Consider the following 20,447-nt stretch of genomic DNA (forward strand, 5'->3'; position numbering starts at 1 on the left):
TCTTTCTGGTCATTCCCATGCTTCTGTATGTCAAATGAAAATCTTTCTTGATCTTTGTAAGATTGATGTTAAAATAAATGAAAGCAAAAGAATTATTAAAAATTCTCTTATTGTCTCTGATAGATGAAATTGACTTTTGCCTGGTTTGGGATAAGAATATATCCTTTTTTTTTTTTTTTTGGTATTTTCTTCTGTAATTCACTTGCCTTCTTTACCTCACCATTAGATTTTTTTGTTGCTGTTATCATTATTATTTCTTTTGTTGTTATGGTTATTTTGTGCATTTTACACACATTGGTCTTCACTGAAATAAAAAATAAGATTGAAACTTTCAACAGATTATTGCCATGTGAATCAAAACCTCCTCCTTAAAATAAAGACTGTACCTCTTTTGTGTTCTAATCTTTTCTCTGTCATACCTTGGTTCCCTCTTGGACAGCTTCTAGTATTCATAAGATAATGAAAGGATTTACATCATTCAGCGTCCTGACAAAATGCACTTACTAGCAACTTTTTAAGTTCACTCAAGTTCATATTATTCAGATATCTAACTGCTTTGAGAACTAGCTGAATGAAAACTCTGCAGGTGCAGCATGAATTATCAGGCATGAAGTTTTCAAAGAACAATGAAAAGAAAAGAGTATGTAATGCTGGTAATATCTGTGATGGCTGTGAAAGGGCACTGTTACCAGGGAAAACAAAACTGCAGAGTTTTTTATAAGGGATTGCATTTTGGGAAAGGAATCTTGGGATTTCAAAATTCAAAATCTTTACAAATATATAAAAAATGAAAAGTTACCATCATGAAAGGAGTATATAATTGTATGAAATTGCACTATTTATAAGTGTATTGTGCCCAGCCTGACAAAGTTTTAATTTTTAGGATCACATAAAAGTAATTTGCTGTGTATTAAAGGGACATGTATTGAGTTCATTGGAGCTCTTTCAATAATCTAAAAACAAATTATAAAAGTTCATGTCAGAGATTAAAACTTGATAATCCTTGATAATACAATTTGTGGATCCACACATTAATTTAAAAGGTTGAAATTTTCAGATTTTTTTTAAAAGATTTATTTAGGGCACCTGAGTGGCTCAGTCTGTTAAGCGTCTGCCTTGGGCTCAGGTCACGCTCTCAGGGTTCTGGGATTGAGTCCCGCATCGGGCCCCCTGCTCAGTCGAGAGCCTGCTTCTCCCTCTCCCTCTGCCTGCCGCTTTGCCTACTTGTGCTCACTTTCTATGCCTCTGTCAAATAAATAAATAAAATCTTAAAAAAAAAAAAAGATTTATTTATTTATTTTAGAGAGAGAGGGAGAGAGCATGTAGGGAGAGAGGAGAGTAATAGAGGGAGAGAGAGAAGAGAAACTCATACAGATTCCACGCTGAGCTTGAGCCCAATGCAGAGCTCGATCTCATGACCCTGCAATCATGACCTAAGCTGAAACCAAGAGTTGGACGTTTAGCCTACTGTGCCACCCAGGTACCCCTGAAATTTTCAGATTTTATATATTACAAATAAAATTCATCAATAATTTTTCAGTATTATTCAAATATATTAACAAAGCCTACTGTTGTTACTTGTGTTTAAAATCCTCAAGCTTTCAGTACATTTTAATAAGATGGTCATGATTTTTCTAGGTATACTCAGTTAAGCAATATTGATGTAGATGGTTGCTTGCTTACTACCAAATTTCTTTGGGGGAGGAGGGTGAAGATTGTATTTTACATCACCTATTTCTTACCACTGTGTCTCTATTCTTTAGTTATTTTGATTCTTATGTTAAAATGTTCTTTACATGTATAACTATTTTTATGTATATATGTAAGACTCATACGTGTGTGTGTGTGTGTGTGTATATATATATATAATGATATATATATATATATGTATATATATAATGATAATCCAAAATTTCCCTTCAAATCACTTCTCCCTACTAGGAAGTATTATTTGAGAGAAGGTGGGTTAAGAGGGCAGCACACATAAACCAGACTTTATTTATTTATTTATCTATTTTCTCATTTATGTTTACTATCTGATTTGGGGCAAGACAATTAGCTAATTGAGGATATTTGGTTGGTAATGGAAAAGGAATTGTAAACATGTATATTATATAAATGGTATTTATAATTATAAAACTCTATACATTTTCCTAAGAATGTCTTTTCTTATATATGATTGTTTACAAAGACAGAATTATAAATTAACTATCTTTTCAAAATATTTTCTAGTCCTTTGATATTACATAAATATTTTTGCCCAAGGCTAAATTGGGCAAAAATGCATGATCACCCTTTATTTTAGCTCAATGTTATTAAACAGTTTTATCAAGCAGTTGTGAAGATAAAATATGAAAAAAAGCAAAAGACTCTCTTCTCTGGGGACTCATATGAATTGGGAGAGATGAATAAGACATGTAACTTAGAAACTGAAATGCAGTGCAACTGATTGCTTTACTAGTGGTAAAAATTAATGTAGCCTGAGCAGACAGGTGGGAAAGCATATAAGTTAGTAGTTAGTGGTCAAGTAAGACATGATCGAGAAGACAATATTCGAAAGGTATTGAAGAATGAGAAACTTTCCATGTGATGAAAGGAGTTTATTTCAGTCAGAACATGCTATGAGCAAACATGGAAATGTATGAAAATAAATGGTATGTTTTGAAATTAGCATAGATATACAAATATTAGAGTTAAGATATTGAGGATGATTGAAGTAGGTCGGAGTTAAGTGAATAAAATGAAGAAGTTAAAAAGAATGGACCCTGAAACTGAGTAGATAGACAAATAAATCACCCAAACCAAAATCAACCACCACCACCATCACCACCACCACCTCAAAAGTGTGATCTTTCCCCAAAAGATGGTAGAGAATTGTTAGAGATACATAGATAGGAAAGTAGAACCTGTTGCAGGGAGGGAGCTAGTGGAGGCCTGGGCTATGGCTTGGACTGTCTTTCCAGTCTTCCCTCTCTCTTATCCCATGCCCATTTCCATAATGCACCCAGGTTTGTCAATCTCTGCTTGATGTTTGAAGCAGTGAGGAAGTAGTTAGACTCAGCCTGGAACATGTGATTAGTGATTGAATCAGCATTAGATAATTAGTGTCCATTAATATATTTTAAAAATAGACACTGTATAAGATAAAATAATATTATCATTTGCATAATGTATATTTACAATTATGTATAATTATTCTGTATACTTTTAAGTGGAATGACATTGCAAGAGGCTCATCACCTTTACACTGTTTTTTGTTTTTTGTTTTTAATCTACACAATCCTCCTTAAGGTTTTAATATTTATCTTTTGAGAACAATTCCCTGTAAAAAGAAACACTCTAAAATATAAAGTTATTGGGCGCCTGGGTGGCTCAGTTGGTTAAGCGACTGCCTTCGGCTCAGGTCATGATCCTGGAGTCCCGCATCGGGCTCCCTGCTCGGCAGGGAGCCTGCTTCTGCCTCTGACCCTCCCCCCTCTCATGTGCTGTCTCTCTCATTCTCTCTGTCTCAAATAAATAAATAAAATCTTTAAAAAATAAATAAATAAAAATAAATAAAATAAAATATAAAGTTATTATTTTTCTATGGGAGTGTTGATGGAAACCTGACACAGTCTCAGAAAAAGTTAAAATAATATATTTAATGTAAGAAAAATAATTAAAGAACTAAGCTGTGCTAAATTTTGAAAAAAAGTTGGCTAAACACTTATAGATAACAAGACACTTGATAAATGTTTCAAATAACTGAAAATTTAGAAATGAATATTTGTAAGTGTTGTTACAAATCTGGTGCAACAATAAACCACGAGAGACTGTGAAATATCTAAAGTCCTTGCACAACAGAATACCTACACTCTTAACTACACTGACATTTCAACTCGCTAAGTGTGCTTGAATGGAAACCATTGACCATTTCACACACAGAAAAAGAAAGAGCTACAAAATATTTTATGTCGTATTTATTCAAACTGCTCTTTTGAAATTTATTCTTATCTCACTAACTCTATACTTTCTCCATATGAAGTTTAAATCTTATGATATGTGTTCAGTTTTCTTTGGTGAAGGTGATTTAGGTATTTCTCATAAGATAATGAAGGTTTGGGGTGCCTGGGTGGCTCAGTCATTAAGCGTCCGCCTTCGGCTCAGGTCATGATCCCAGGGTCCTGGGATCAAGCCCCGCATCAGGCTCCCTGCTCGGTGGGAAGCCTGCTTCTCCCTTTCACACTCCTCCTGCTTGTGTTCCCTCTCTCGCTGTGTTTCTCTCTGTCAAATAAATAAATAAAATCTTTAAAAAAAATAAAGATAATGAAGGTTTTTATTGGCTTATGGGAAAAGAACTTCTTAGATTGAAATGAATATGACCAAAACAGACAGTAGCCAGTGTCAAAGAATTGAATAATTTAAATTTTAGTTCCTTGGTTTAACCATTAATTGGCCAAATTCTTTTTTTCTGTTAATATTAAAAGGCTGTTCCATATATAGAAAATGGAATTCTTTGCACAAATAGAAAATACCTTTCTTTTTCTTTAAGATTTTATTTATTTGTTTATTTATTTGAGAGAGAGTGTGCACATGAATGGGGGGGAGGAGCAGAGAGAGAGGGACAAGCAGACTCCCTGCTGAGTGCAGAGCCCCAGGTGGGGTCTCACTCCAAGACCTGAGATCATGACCCGGGACAAAACAAGAGTCGGATGCTTTACTGACTGCGCCACCCAGGTACCTCAAAAATACCTTTTTCTTAAAGACTGTATTACAAAACTGAATCCCACCCATATAGGATTAAATTACAATTAATATTTTACAAATTTTTGTTGAAATTCCAAACTGTTTAATCTATCTATTATGAAATTATTAAATATGCATACCTTTGAGTTTTATAAATATATAAAACAATAAATGAAAATATGAATAAATATATGGATGGTATTATTTTCCAAGGAATTTATAACATTAGGTTATGAAAAATTTCCAGTTTTAAACATTCACTGTATTGGGTCTTAGAGATTTCAATTTCTGCATTAGGGTTATATAAAAAAACAACCAAGTTACATTATTGAAATTAAACATCTAAACACATAAGAACACTTCTAATGTAAATTATTACATAGTGCATCTAAATAATATCTTGTAGAGTATACTTTAACTCTAAAATAGAAGTGCAGGTTTTCAATATATTTAAAAAATACATCTAAGATATCCTTCTCTGGGTGAATGTATAAACTGTGGTACATCCAGACAATGGAATATTATTCAATACTAAAAAGAAATGAGCCATCACATCATGAAAAACATGAAAGAACGTTAAATGCACATTACTAAGTGAAAGAATCCAATGTGAAAAATATATATACTAAATGATTCTAAATATATGACATGATGGCTTCTGATGGCACTTCCTATAAGTGATGGAAAAGGAAAAGCTATAGAGATTATGAAAAAGATCAGTGGTGGCCAGGAGTTAGGAAAGAAGGACGGATGAATCGGCAGAACGCAGAGGATTTTTAGGGCAGTAAAACTATTTTAGTAAAAATACTATAATGGTGGATACTTTTCATTATGCATTCATTAAAACCCATATAATATACAACACCAAGAATAAATCCTAATACAAACTTTGGATTCCGGGTAAAAATGATGTCAATGGTGTCAATCTAGGTTGATCACTTGTAACAAATGTACCACTCTCCATGTTGATAATTGGGGAGGCAATACATGCATTGGGACAGGCAGTATATGGGAACTTTGTACATTCCTCTCAATTTTGGTATGAACCTGAAACTTCTCTAAAAAGTAAAGTCTATCTAAGAATGAAAAAAAAATAGAGTCATATCTTTAAAATCTTCCAAGAAATGGTAACTTGCCTAGATTGGGAATGTCTATAAATTCAATAAACAATATTTTATTTCCTTTAATAATTAAAAAATGACATGCTAAGTGATGACTGACACACAGGAAAGTCTTAAACATTTTTAGTTTCCTGTTTTGGTATGATGGGACCCCCCAATGAACCAGACCAGACCCTGCTGTAGAGAAATATATCTATTGCCTTAAATAAACTTTCCTTCATTTCTGACCATTTGATGGAACATTAAGTCTCAGGCTAGTATATAAAAACCCCACAATATTTTTTCTGTTTTCCACCAATAAGCACTGCAAAGCAGAATATTTTTCTTATCATTTTGCAAGTACATTAGAGAGTTTTGCATGTAGCTTTCCATGTAACATATATACCCAGTTTAGCCTTTGTGAAATTATATAGAAACAGCAAGTTGAGAGTTGTTGTTCATGCATTTCTCAAAACAGAAATGCTAGTGTGAAGAGCTAATTTTTACTTTTGTTAACTTTATCTAAGCAGGAAAAAATAGTCTATATTTATTATAATATGCATTTTTATTTATTTATTTTTATAATATGCATTTTTAAATATTTTATATTTCTCTTTATAATAATAAATGAGAAATCAGTAAAGAAGGAGACATATACCACTATGCAAATTCTGATTTGAAGCTGTTTATGTTGATTTCTTAAAATGAAAAGGACAGATGCTGAAATGAAACCATCTAGTTTAGTTTTTATTAGATAGTATGTAAAAATATTACTTCACATTACTAGAAAATGATTTATTTCTATGAACAATGTAAAAAAGTCATTTTATAAGATGTTTTCAGAAAATGTGTAAAAATTATAAAGTGATTACATTTAATTTGATATTCTTTTTGGGTTGTAAACTGAGTGTGAGTTTATTACATTGATCATAGAAAAGCAGCTCTGTGTAGGAGTTAAAGTGAGAAAGGTAACAAGCTGACTTGTTGAAGTACCATGATTACTGGAAGGAACTCTGGTTGGTTAATACATGACCTTTCCTGAGCCACACTGATTTTTTTATGACACAATCAAGAAGAAATCAAAGGAACTAGGTCAAAGACACAGGACTATATAAGTTATAGACAAAGGATTGAGTTATGTCATCTCTGATTCAGTGTAATTTGATAAAACAAAGAAAGGAGGAATGCTGAGAGTCAATGACTAGTCCCTGGGCTTCTCTGATCCTCAGTTTGTTGACATAATAAGATAATAGTATTGATTAGGGTATTAGAATAGATTTCCTCAAATTAGGATATTAGAATAGATTTCCTCAAATCTCTTTAGCTTTTTCACAGTGACCCCAAACAATAAAGTAATATAAAGCTAATAGAGTAATGTAAAGTTACTGTGATGGTCACTATAAAAATGTCCAACAATTCCCAAATATTTCCTGCTTGATACCATCTCATTGTCAAGGGGTTTCAGGAAAAGCAAAAACAAGAACAACAAAGAAAACTTAACTTTCTTTTTCTCCCAATGTACAAAACTTCTGTAACTATTGAATGAATTGAAAGAAGTTCAAAAATTATAACAAAATACAGATACTTTATTACAATTTTCATTTTGAAATGTATACAAATATGTTTTAATGGGGGATATATATATATATATATATATATATAAGATATACATTTGAGAGTGGGCTGTTATGGGATAAGAAAGATTAAGTGTGCCTTAAAATAATGCAAATCTTGAAAATGAACTTTTTCTCCTTTGTAATTTCTATACTATTTCATTTTTATCTGGCAATGTAGCACTTCACTGCATTTATATAAGAGAAATATATATTCATATCTAGGCCAGCAATTTTTCACTTTATAAAAACTAATTGAATAATTTCCATATTAAAGAATTATCATTTGAACCCAGGTCCAGTACTAAAACAAAAAGAGAAATATAATGTTTTATTAAGAGCACTGGACCTGGATGCTAATTGTGACTCTTTACGTAAATTATTCAATTTCTTTAGGCCTCACTATTCTCCTTTAAAATATGGAAGAAATGATACTTACTTCAGAGGGACTTTATGAGGAGTGAATGAAATATTACACACAGCATGTGACACAGTACACATTAAGAAATAGAACCAAAGTCACCATTTTTGTTTCATACCTTGGCTGTGGATCAGCAGAGAACCTTAGGAATTTTCTACAACTTTATTCTCATGGTGCTTAAATGGAATTATAGTAATACATTAACCAAAGAGATTTGAAAAATCTCTTTAAGCATTTACATCTGCCTTTATAAACTTTTGCTAGCAAAGGAAACTACTTAACAATGCTTGCATTATTAAAATTATTAACTTTATTCCTGTATTTTACTAAGATAGTATCTGATTATTTTGGTCTCCTACTAGTCATTGAAGTTTCTAAGAAGACTCTGAAACTAGTTACTATGAAAGAAATAGTATTTAGTAGTGTTTCTAAATTATTTTTGCAATATGAGTCTACCGATGATGTATTATTTGACCCAAAATAGAAGTCACTCAATGATTATATGTTTATTACACTGCAATATTGGATCTGATTAAGTTAGAAATGAAAACACACAACAAGGACAGAGAAGATTTGTACCAGTAATAAAGAAAACACATATAACAAAACTTTTCCTCAGTTTTCTTTATTACAACAATGGAGACACAGAGGTACAGAAAATAAAATGACATTTAATATACTATGAAACACATGCATAGGATTACACATAGTGCTGGATATTATGTTGAGGGTTTTAAATAAGGGATGGTACTGAAAACAATACATTTATAACATACATTTTTTTTCAAGAAAATAAGCTATGATGAAAACAGATGCAATTAAAATGATCAGAAATAGTCACTTTAAAACACAAGTGTTATACATAAAATCAGTGTAAGATGTGAGATAAAAATATTCTTAAAGAAGTTCATGAATCGTGGAGGTTACTTAAAACAGTAATTTTTAATTGCTTGCATTTAAAAAAAGATTAACTAGGAGACTTATTTCATAGTGCCCATTTAGTACATGTATAGAATAAAAATAAATATGGTATAATTAAGAAAAAAGATGTTATCTCTTAATATTATGCAATGTTTGCAAATGTGTAACTTTATATTTTTATTAGTTAAAATGGAATGATAAAGAATAACTTAATTTGAACACACACAAATTAAGAAACATTACCTTATACCTAAAAATACATTCAATTAGTTCACACGTAAAATGAAATTTGAGTCTACTTGAATCAACCTAGCTTTAAAAATTAGGTAAAATAATAGTCTACCAACAAAGCCATAAGGACATTAGTTGCAGTTCAGGTCAGCATAGATAAAATGATAGAACTCTTGAACATATGTGTTTTCCTTAGCTGTTTCAATATTTTTTCAACTTAGGCTTTGAAATTAGTTAATAGCCATAGAAGAAGGATGATTACTACCAGAAAATCTTTATCTGGCTCATTGTATGTAGGATAATAAAACCAAAGGTATTTGGAAAACACAGCATTATTATCACACTCTTATCTCTTATTTCAGAACAATTAGATTAAATTTAAGGTTACTGAATTTTTTTGCCTTAGATAAAAATTGAGATGCTGCTTAATATACTCTTAGAACCTTTATGTATTTCATCAAGTTTTTAAGTACAATAAATTAAAAAGGGATAATACTATAGCTTTATATTTAAAAGTTAGAAAAATGTTAACTCTAGATGTTAACTCTACCAATTTAGATGTTAATACAGAAGAGATCAGGTTAATGGGATGTTAGAAAGATTGTTTCTTCTTTAGGTCCTAAAATTTACAGTGGTAATACCTTCTGGATTCTAAGATAAATTATAAAGTATTAACAGTGATCAAATAATTCTCTTTATTTTTATGACATAATCAGCTGGTTTGGAAATGGAATTTTTACCAATTTCAATTCATATTGAAATAATTTCAAGGGCTATTTGTAGAATATTTGCATCTCCAATGGATATTCAATGCATTAGTCTTTCTGAAGGTTTTATGACATATATCCATAGCACAAATGCTAAGACTTTAAGATTTACCAGTGATTAATGGAAAAGGAGTAGAAAAAAATAAACCCTATTTATTCATGGCCAGAAATTGAGGTGGGGGGAAGGAAGGCTGGAGGGGGTTGGGAGAGAGAGAGAGAAAGGACAACAGGGCAAGAGAGACAAAGAGGAGGAATAAAAGGGAATGTGAGAGAGAGAGAGAATATTAGAAAGAATGAATTGGAAGGTAGGAAGGAAGGAAGGAAGGAAAGAAGGAAGGAAGGAAATAAGCTAATATAAGAGAAAACCTACATAATTTGTACCTCTTCAAAGGTTGTTTAAAGGATATTACATTAAACCTCACAGATTTGAGCCATAATAAAATACATTAAATGACACATTTGGATACAACCTTCATGATAAGTAAAATTATAGTACATAAGGGCTAAAGAAAATTATAAGTAACATTTAATTTAGGTAGTATTGTAACACACTATTTAAAGTTTTTAATACTGCTAATGTCATAACCAAAAACAAACAGGTAGAAATTTTCAGATAATTTTACATGACTAAAGAGATTTCCTAACTACTTCAAACTGAAAGTATTATTATAGGTAACATGATCTAACAATTCTTGAAAACTAGACCTGAACATACTTAATGATTATATTGTTTATATAAATATCTATCTTAAATCACTAAAATCATTTGTAATTTTAAAATTTATGTTTCCACTCCTAGTGAAGATTAATAAATATTAATAAATATGATACTTTTCAGATATCTAATAGAGTTTACCCTGACCCAAAAAAGATTAATTACCTCTTGCACACTCTATTTTGTTGAATATAACTGAATAGCCACAAATCCAAATGTACAAAGTTGAAACTAGTGTAGAATTTTCCTTATTTCAGGTTTAAATTAAATATGTTAAGTCGCCGTTCTTATATGGAAAATATTTGAGTTAAATTATAATGGCTTCCAAATTGACCCAAATTGTATAACCTGTGAACTACTGTGCATACTTGTATTTTTAATTCTTAATTTAAAAAAACCTTCTGTATATTTAAATAGTGAAAACTATTTGCAATTAAATTATTTGTGTACGTATTCATTTCATATGTCCAATTGAAATTATAGACATAAACTGTTAATCCAATGTCTAGAATATATTTATTTATTTATTTAATTTTTTGAAACACTTAAGATACTTTAGGCTAAGGAAAAAAGGGAAAGAAATTAAAAAAAATAAGCCATAAGACATTTTAATCTCGTCCATGTCTACCACGAATGAATGCATATATGTTCATTCGTTTCATGTTTTTGGAAATGGTACGAGTGTAGCATTTATAAAATGTCGTTATTCCCAATGACTAATATGAGGAGAGAGGATGAAAAATGGCAATTGACCTACGATTCTCCTATCCAAGAAGTTTCCTAGAAAAGAATTTACTGCTACTTCTTAGGCATACTCTGTTAGCACATCTGGTACATGGTATTGGTGAGCCTTATAGTGATCTGATGAATAATTACGGAGTTTGGTTTGGAGAGGAGAAACCAGTAAGACTAAATAATAAAAGGAGAAAAGAAGACAAACCAGGCAAAAATGGTGAGGAGAAAAAAAAAAGGAGATATCCATGTTTATAGAAGAAATTAATCTTGATCTCCACATTCAGATGAAGTAATCATCCACAAGGAAATCAACCTAATTTAATAACTGGTAGATGATGCTTAACACAAACTTCTGGAATGATTTAATATTTGGAGATATGATATACACATCAGTAGACATAGACATATTACATGTAATGATTAACATAAAACTCACCTTAACACACAACTTCATATTTTATACATTTGAGACACAGGGTTTTATTTAAGAATTTATTGAATGAAAAAAAATCACTGGATGATATGAGGGAGAGACTTAAAATAAGTTGAATTTTTATGTTTTGCTTACCAACAATCACATTCGTTTAGACCTATAGGTAGATACTAATTAGACTAAACAGCACTGTCAGATTACAGGGTTGCATATAACAAAACTAAAACTCAGGTAATAAAAAAAAAATAATTTAGCAATACTTACATATTACTAAGATTTCTTTTTTAATCTGAGAAGGTAATTTACAATCTCTAAGGCCTCATTTATTGAAATGTTATAGCTGTACTGTTCAGAGTTTTGTGCTTTCCTATTTCTTGTAGAAATAAACCAAAGCACAGAACCTGTATTTTAAGATGTCTGAGGATTTATTTTCAAGAATTTATGCATTTCTCAGAATTGCAAAATAATTGTTCTTCTAAGCATAAACATTTGGCCAAATGATAGATTGCTTTTTAATTTCAGGATTAAAAACTTGATCTGCACTTAGGTGTTTATAAAAACTAAATGAATTTATTAAATGTAAATAATTCTGTGAGACAATAAAATTTTCATTTTAAATTATTTTCTCAACTGTCAAAATATCACTTTAGGTACCATGTAAACCTGAATTTGAGTATTCTTCGTAACACTGTTGGTGACCTTGAGTCATAGAATATTAAATTTTAAAAAATCAACTATGTTATCTTATGAAATACATATTCCATTTTTTTTGCTATCATATACTATGTCAAAATAATTTCTACATGAGTCTTGTGGAAGCATTTGTCTTATTGGAAAAATCCAGTCAGGTTATAGTCAACAGGGAAAACTGTTCCTGGAAGAGTTACTGGAACTCTTTTCTGTCCCAGGACTTTCTACATATTAGTAACCAACAAGTCTATATACCTTCTCCAAATACAGATATCCTGGAATATAATATGCACTTATAATTAGTTCTTTAATAAAAAAAAAGTTGGTCATGGTGATTTTATTTTATTTCTTTCTTTGAGCGAGAGAACACAAGTGGGGGGTGAGGAGAAGGAGAAGCAGGCTCCCCACTGAGCAAGGTGCCCGATGTGGGGCTCAATCCCAGGACCCCAGGATCGTGACCTGAGCTGGAGGGAGATGCTTAACCGACTGAGCCACCTAGGCACCCCTGCTATGGTGATTTTAAAAACAGAACACTCGCCATAAGCAGGTTAGATTTCCGTACTGCATAAGTTTGGAAATCCCTTTGTCTCAGCAGAAGAAAAGGGAAGGAAGTAGAAGTGTGTTTAATCTGTGGATGGGTTACTTCTGCATTCTAAAGATCCGTTGCTAGATCAGAAGAAAGAAGGACAGCAGTGCACAGCAGAGTTTAGAAAAGATAAAGAAAGACTACTAAAGAAAAGTCTAGCATTAGATCTTATGTAATAGGATTCTGTAGCTATTTAAAAAAGAAAAAAATAGTAAGAGAATACTTTCATGCAGGAAAACAGTTTTTGTTTTTTTTTTTAAAGCTTCTAGTTGTTTCTTTCTTTTTTTTATTTTTATTTATTTATTCATGAGAGACAGAGAGAGAGAGAGAGAGAGAGAGGCAGAGGGAGAAGCAGGCTCCCAAGGAGCAGGGAGCCCGATGCGGGACTCGATCCCAGGACCCTGGGATCATGACCTGAGCCGAAGGCAGACGCTTAACCATCTGAGCCACCCAGGCGCCCAGGAAAACAGTTTTTGATGAGTGACTCTCAAAGCCTCGTATCTAGTAATTTGATTTACCATGTAAGTATGGTCACTCTATTGATATATGTAAATCTGACTGCTTTCTAATTGTCCTGAATGAGTATTAAGAATCATTTGCTAGAGTGTGGTTGGGAGTGAAAGGCACAAAACACTTTTCTCATTTTATAATGAATGAAAATGTCAAAACTAAAATCATTACTTATGATACTCCCTCAAATCCAGCTTCCTCTGAAAAATGGAATGTGGTAACACCTCCTTCTCCTCTCAATTTCATCATCTCTCAAGAAGTAGCTAACAATAGCATCAGTCCATATCCAGTGAACAGGATGCAACTTTTTAAACACATTCTAACTTTATTATTTATTTTGGGACAATTGCAGAGAGATATTTTCAACTTAATGAAAAATGGATATTTCAATATCGGTGTTCAAATTTAAAAGAAGAAACTTTTCCACTTTTATTCCTTATGACATTTTAGGTCGGTAAATGGAAAATAGGTCGCACAATAAGGATACACATCTAATATAATAAAAGTTATCAGGTTTATGTTTTATATAAATGGTAAGCACTATGAAATTTTATAAATGTCCATAAAGTTAGAAACTTACATTTAAAAGAGTAACAATTAAAACCAATATAAAAGATCCACAATTCTACGTAATAAAATTACTATTTATACAATGTATGGCCATGGATATTGAATTATATTTGCAAAATAATCAAATGAAAGACTAGATGCAGTAAATGCTTACGTTCCAAGTAAAAGTGACATGATATTTAACAGGTCAACTTCAGAAATTAAAGGAAACTTTAGAATGAAGCAAATTATGCAATGAACTTATCCTAGAAGAAACAATCCTGATTCACGTTCTTTCAGTGATTTTCTGACAAATTATTTACTTTAAAGGTTGACAATTTGGGAAGGGAAAATAGGCTAATTGTTCATGGGTGAAGATACATGCATAATTAGTTGGACCATAGAAAATCTTTTATCATAATTTCAGATTAGCCTTGTAAATTTGCAGGGCATAAAAGGAAATATCATAAAACAACAACATTAAAACATCCAAGACAAACTTATGGCTATAATGAAAGAAAACCCAGCAGCATTCAGCTGCCATGACTGGCTTCCATTTTCGCCTTTATTCGCTTCACAGCATTTATCTGCGTGACGGAAATTGTTTTTGAAAATAGAATAAGAATAAAATAATTAAGAAAGAAAAGAGTAGGGTTACAAACATGAAAATAAAGAAAAAGAAAAAAAAGTGACAGTAGGAAAGAAAAAAAAAGAGAAAATAATTAATGCAAGATTTACACAAAGCCATTACAAATTACCTACAAAAAAATTACTTTGATACAAGACAAAGAATGGCTAAAATCTGTACAGAACATTACGAAATAGTTGTCACATTAAATCATAACTGAGCCTCAATATTAATACTCAGTATTAATTAATGTTTATTTCACATAAATCAGACAGTAGTTCTGTCATTGATTCTTTAAATGTAAGCATCTTAATTATTCTCGAATGAAGATACATCTTATAAGCGAGAAGGCACCTCCACTTCACTGTGCTACTGTAAATATGAGCTCATCATATTCTGCAATGTTTACTGATAGTACTTTTCACTGCCATCATATCTTAGAAGAAATATTTGATAAAAGTAGTTATATTTTTAACAGTGAATAAGCTACCAAGAAATATCAGTGAAAATTACCTATTCACACAATGAAAATTTGCCATAAGAATAGAAGAAGCAAGGAGCCCTGACTGACCAAAGACAAACTCTAGACATATGTCATTGTACCTCTTTAAAAATAACTTTGAGAACAAAAGAACATGAAAATATAGGTTTACTTTTTCATTATGTGCTAAATTCAAAGAAATACTGTTTTGGGTGTAGTATTAACATTTAGCTTTGACTGAGATTTCCAGATAGTTAAAATGAAGTTCTTTCCAATTAACTGAACTTCAATTTCACTGCTGTTTTAGAATTTCTCTTATTCATATTCTGAAAAGATCATAAATTTAACTTTAAGAAGACATTTTAGTATTTGCCATGCACTTGAAAATGTTGTTTTCTTTGTTTATGTTGAGTTATTCAGAACTGTAAGGGTATGCTAGTATTGCGTGGAACTAGACGGAGTGATATCAAAATTATTTTACTGTACATTCATTAGAAATATAATCAAAACAACCATGAAAAAACAAAAGGAAAAAAACCTGAAAATTTTTAACAACATATTTAGTGGTGGTGATTTATATAATTTCTTTTCTAGCTTCTTAAATTTGAGGAACTCTTATAGATGTATTACGTGCTTGAATTCAGATGGTAGAATTGTTTTATCATCAGATCTTAACAATGTATGAATGCAATTATTTGTCACCAAATTATATTAATAGTGTTAAAATTAGACATGTGTTCAATTCATTGTAACAAAAGCAGAAAAAGGAAGCAATTACTAAAAGAAAAAAAAAGACCCCTTTTTTGTTGTTGTTGTTAAAACAAACAGTATTAAACCTGTCATAAACCAAAAGAATAGTGGGAAATGTTTTTCAAAATAAATTTATTTATCACCAAGGATTGTTTAAAACATTAGATTATATTCAATCCACCAAAGTAGTAGTATTTTTAGCCATAGAGATTACAGAACAAATCCATAAATGTCATTTTATCAAACTCTCATTCCATAGATTTGTAATCATTTTATAAGAATTAATTTGTCATAACTATTCAATATTCTCACTGTTTATAAATAAAATGAGATGGCATTATGCTGTATGAATATTCCAAAAGGGAACAGGATTGTGATTTTTGCACTCTAGTTCTATGTAAATCAAGAAACACATCTTTCAAAGTAAATATATGTTTAATAAGTGGAAATGAGAAAATATTATTCATCACAAAGTACCTTTTAAATTAGAATAATAAACTATGGAGAAATGTGGTATCCACTAATATACATACGTAGAAAAACCATCATTGTTAATGTAACATATTATATATGAATGTAAGGTGAGCATATTGTTAAAAAAATAGTTCTTCAGTCCAACAAATACATGTACTCTATATTTAGCCTGTTGCTTACAAAAAGTTAAATATATTGAATGCACATAAGCAATGACTTTTTAGATTCAAAAGTGCAAGACTGTTGAATCTCAGATCTGTACCTCTGAAACAAATAATGCAATATATGTTAAGAAAAAAAAAAGAGGAAGAGGAAGGTAGCGGGAGGGGAAGAATGAAGCGGGGGAAATCGGAGGGGTAGACGAAACATGAGAGATGATGGACTCTGAAAAACAAACAGGGTTCTAGAGGGGAGGGGGGTGGGAGGATGGGTTGGCCTGGTGGTGGGTATTGAGGAGGGCACATTCTTCATGGAGCACTGGGTGTTATGCACAAACAATGAATCATGGAACACTTCATCTAAAACTAATGATGTAATGTATGGGGATTAACATAAGAATAAAAAAAAAGTCTATAAACTTATTTAGACAGTTTACAACGCATGCTACCAAAAATGAATTAAAACTAAATCAACTTCTAAAGTTCACATCTTCTAAAACTGGCATAAAAAGACTTAAGGTCTGCTAGTTTATTATTGATAACTTATTTCAGATATGAGTTTAAATTTATAATATTTACTTTAAAATGGAAAAAGAAATCATACAGCTACCAGGGTAATTTTGATGAAGGCATATGCAAATCATTTTCCTTATTTTACCAATACGTAATTTTAACTCTGTAGGATATTGTGGGCATAAAGGTTCCCAAATTCACCATCACCCTTTACAGCCTTTAAAATTGACCCCCAAAACCTTCTAGAGCTAAGCTGAACGATTCTTAAACTCTAAAGGCATGTCATTAATGTGGCTTTCCATGAAGAAAGCCATCAGCTGCACAGTTTAGAGGGGGAGGAATTCTTTCTCCTACCTTCTCAGATAGCTTGTTCTGACTTCTCCTTGACTGCGTGATCTGCCTCATCAGCTGTGAAACACACTCCAGCATTTTTCATCCTAAAGTCCTTCTGACACTGATTCTTTTTTTTTTTTTTAATCTCTGCTCGCCTTCATAGCAAACCTTCTTAAAAGCATTAAATAAACATGGAATCTAAACCTCCTAACCTCACATAAAATCCTCAGCCCACTCCTACCTAATTTCTCTCATAGCCACTTCAGCAAAGTTGTATGTATGAAGGACACTTCACATCTCTTTCGATTGAGTTCCGTTGACCTCTTGGCAGCATCTGAAGTGGCAAATGCGATTTATAGCTTTTCTTCTTGAAAGATGACTCTCCCTTAACTTCCAAGATACTACAGTCTTCTGTTTTTCCAGGAACTCTACAACATCTTAATCTCATGGGGGGTGGGGGGTTGCTGTGGTTTTCTCTTCCCATATAATAGTTCCTTGGGACTCAGTTCTTTATACTCTACTCAGTTACCCAAAAAGTACTCCTTGAACATCTATGCTGTGCCAGGCACGCTTCTAGGTACCAGGGAGACATCTATGAGTATTTCAGACTCTTTTTCATGGAGCTTGGGCATTACTCATTGTGTAATTTTATCCTCACCCAGGCTTCAGATACCATTCACCTGTTAATGTTAACATCATAATGTATGTTTCCAATCTATGACATCTTCTCATCTTTATATGCACATATATAACTACTACTTGACATTTCAAACTTAAGGATTACCAAACCGATCTTATGTTTGATCCTATTCTGCAAATTCTGTTCCTCAAATTCTTCATCCTGAGAGATGATGCCAACAGTGTTCCAACTATCCAAGCAAGAAACTCAAAAGTCATCAATATCTACTTAATTCAATCTGTTACACATGTAAGGTTAACCTACATCTACACTGTGTCCAGAATTTATTCACGTTTTTTTTTTCTACTGCTGTCACTTTTTTTCAAGTGTTCCTGTTCATCCATCTCTTCCTTTTACCCATATGAGCAAGATTAATCTGTCTGTAATGCCTATCTATTCATATAATGTCCCTGCTTCAAATGATTTCTTATTGCCTCTAGGACCGCTTTTAAGATTGTTTATGTAATTTTCAGAAGACCTTGGATTATCTGGGTTGTAGATCCCTCTTTATCCTTATTTTTGTTCATACACCTCCAGGTTCTCTTCAGCCATGTTTTATCTAGTTCCTAAAGCAGATCAAAAAAAAATTTTTTTTTCTCTCTCTCAGAGGCTTCTTCTATATACGAACTTTCCCTAGAAGACTCATTTCCTTTAACTTTGTTTTGGAAAGGCACTTTCTAAAGGAACCCTTCCCTAACCCCTACCTCTCCCACCACAAGTTAGGTACAAGTGCAAACCCCTTCATGGCAGCATACAGCCCCAGCATATCTCTTAGTTGTAATTATTTGGTGGTTATTCGAACCCTAGGTTTTATGTCTACCTGCCCTACTAGATTGTAAGGTCTCTGAGGGCAGGGGCCAGTTCTGTACTTTTCACAGGTCATTCCTCTGTGCCCATTTCTGTCATTCTCACAAAGCAAGACCTCAATAAATACCTAGAACAAATGAATGAATCCTAACATAGCAGAACCAGAAGAAACTAGCTTAGAGATAAGAAAATGCATATCAAGAAAAATTAATTAACAAGAGCAAAGCTGAAACTATAAACCATAATTCTTTCCACTTGTCTTCTAGGTACTGCCCACAATCTGATTCTGAAATTCAAACAAAATATGTTTTTATGGTAAATATATCATAATATATCTTAGATATGTTTGTGCCTGTATATGTATATATGTGTGTATGTATGTATATGTATGTATAAATGTATATACATATATTCTTATTTACTTTTTACCCTTTTATCCATACTTATTTTTGGTTTTTATTAACAATGATTTTTTAAAAGATTTTTTAAAGATTTATTTATTAGAGAGAGAGAGAGCACAAGCAGGGGGAGCAGCAGAGGGAGAGGGAGAAGCAGACTCCCCACTGAACAGGGAGCTCGATGCGGGGCTCAATCTCAGGACCCCGGGATCATGACCTGAGCTGAAGGCAGATGCTCAACTGACTGAGCTACCCAGGAGCTCCTTAACAATGATTTTTTATAAAACTAGCAGGGACTCTGGAAGTATAACATAAAGTAACCTGCCTAAAGTCTATTTTTTTCATAATTTGTTTGTTACCTATAAAATGTTATTAAAATGTTCTCTTCCAACCTCATACAACATTAATTTTTATCTTGATAAAAATAATTATTTTCTCCAAACATACAAGCTAAATTAAAGATTGAGGAAAATGGAGTACACTGTTGAAATCCTCCTTTGAAGATTCTGACTCAGATTTAGAGTCATATTTATATCATGTTGCTGGTATCTGTATGGAAGATAATTACTACAAAAATAAAACATTATAATTGTAGAAGTAGTTACTGGTGTTTCAAACTCACAGAGGCAATGAACTTGATAGTATATTCAATCATATTCTTAGGTGTATCATCTTATAAGATCATTGGACTTGTCATATGACTAAAGTATCTCTGACCTTGAACAGATCCCTTAACCTTCCAAATTTACATCTGTAAAATGAGTATAACTCTTCCTCATTCAATTCAGATTCAGAGATACATAAATGAGATAATGAGATAATAAATGCAAAAGTACTTTGTAAATTTTTAAAAATTCCATTACAACATATCAATATTAGTTCTAGATGTTCCCCACTTCCTAATTTCAAATTATAATTGGAAGCACTTATTAATATTAGCCATACAAAGTCAAATATCAATGACTTTTAAACCATATAACCAATAGTAATTTTTTTTGTAATTATTTTTTAATAGAAAGATTAACTGTATAAAGATGCTTTCAATTTGGAAAAAAAGATGCACTATATCACAAACTCACAATAATGAGATTGATATCTATCTGAAGTTACAAGGGGGTTAAAGAACATGACTTAACTAACACATTTTATTTTTTCCCAGTCCCAACAGTGTTATGTAACAATACTAACACTGTAATATAATATGACTTCAATAAGCCATGCTTATCAATA

The 20,447-nt window shown here is 31.8% G+C and overlaps 1 protein-coding gene across 1 annotated transcript in view; it reads right to left on the reverse strand.

Annotated features, from left to right (window-relative positions):
• The window catches only part of NCAM2 (neural cell adhesion molecule 2), a 516,332-nt gene that overhangs the window by 22,078 nt on the left and 473,807 nt on the right, over positions 1 to 20,447 (reverse strand). The window lies entirely within an intron of this gene.

The sequence above is a fragment of the Mirounga angustirostris genome, unplaced genomic scaffold, assembly GCF_029215605.1.
Source record: "Mirounga angustirostris isolate CCGP_5_RB_7025 unplaced genomic scaffold, mMirAng1.0.hap1 SCAF_1, whole genome shotgun sequence".
In the NCBI taxonomy this organism is placed as follows: Eukaryota; Metazoa; Chordata; class Mammalia; order Carnivora; family Phocidae; genus Mirounga; species Mirounga angustirostris.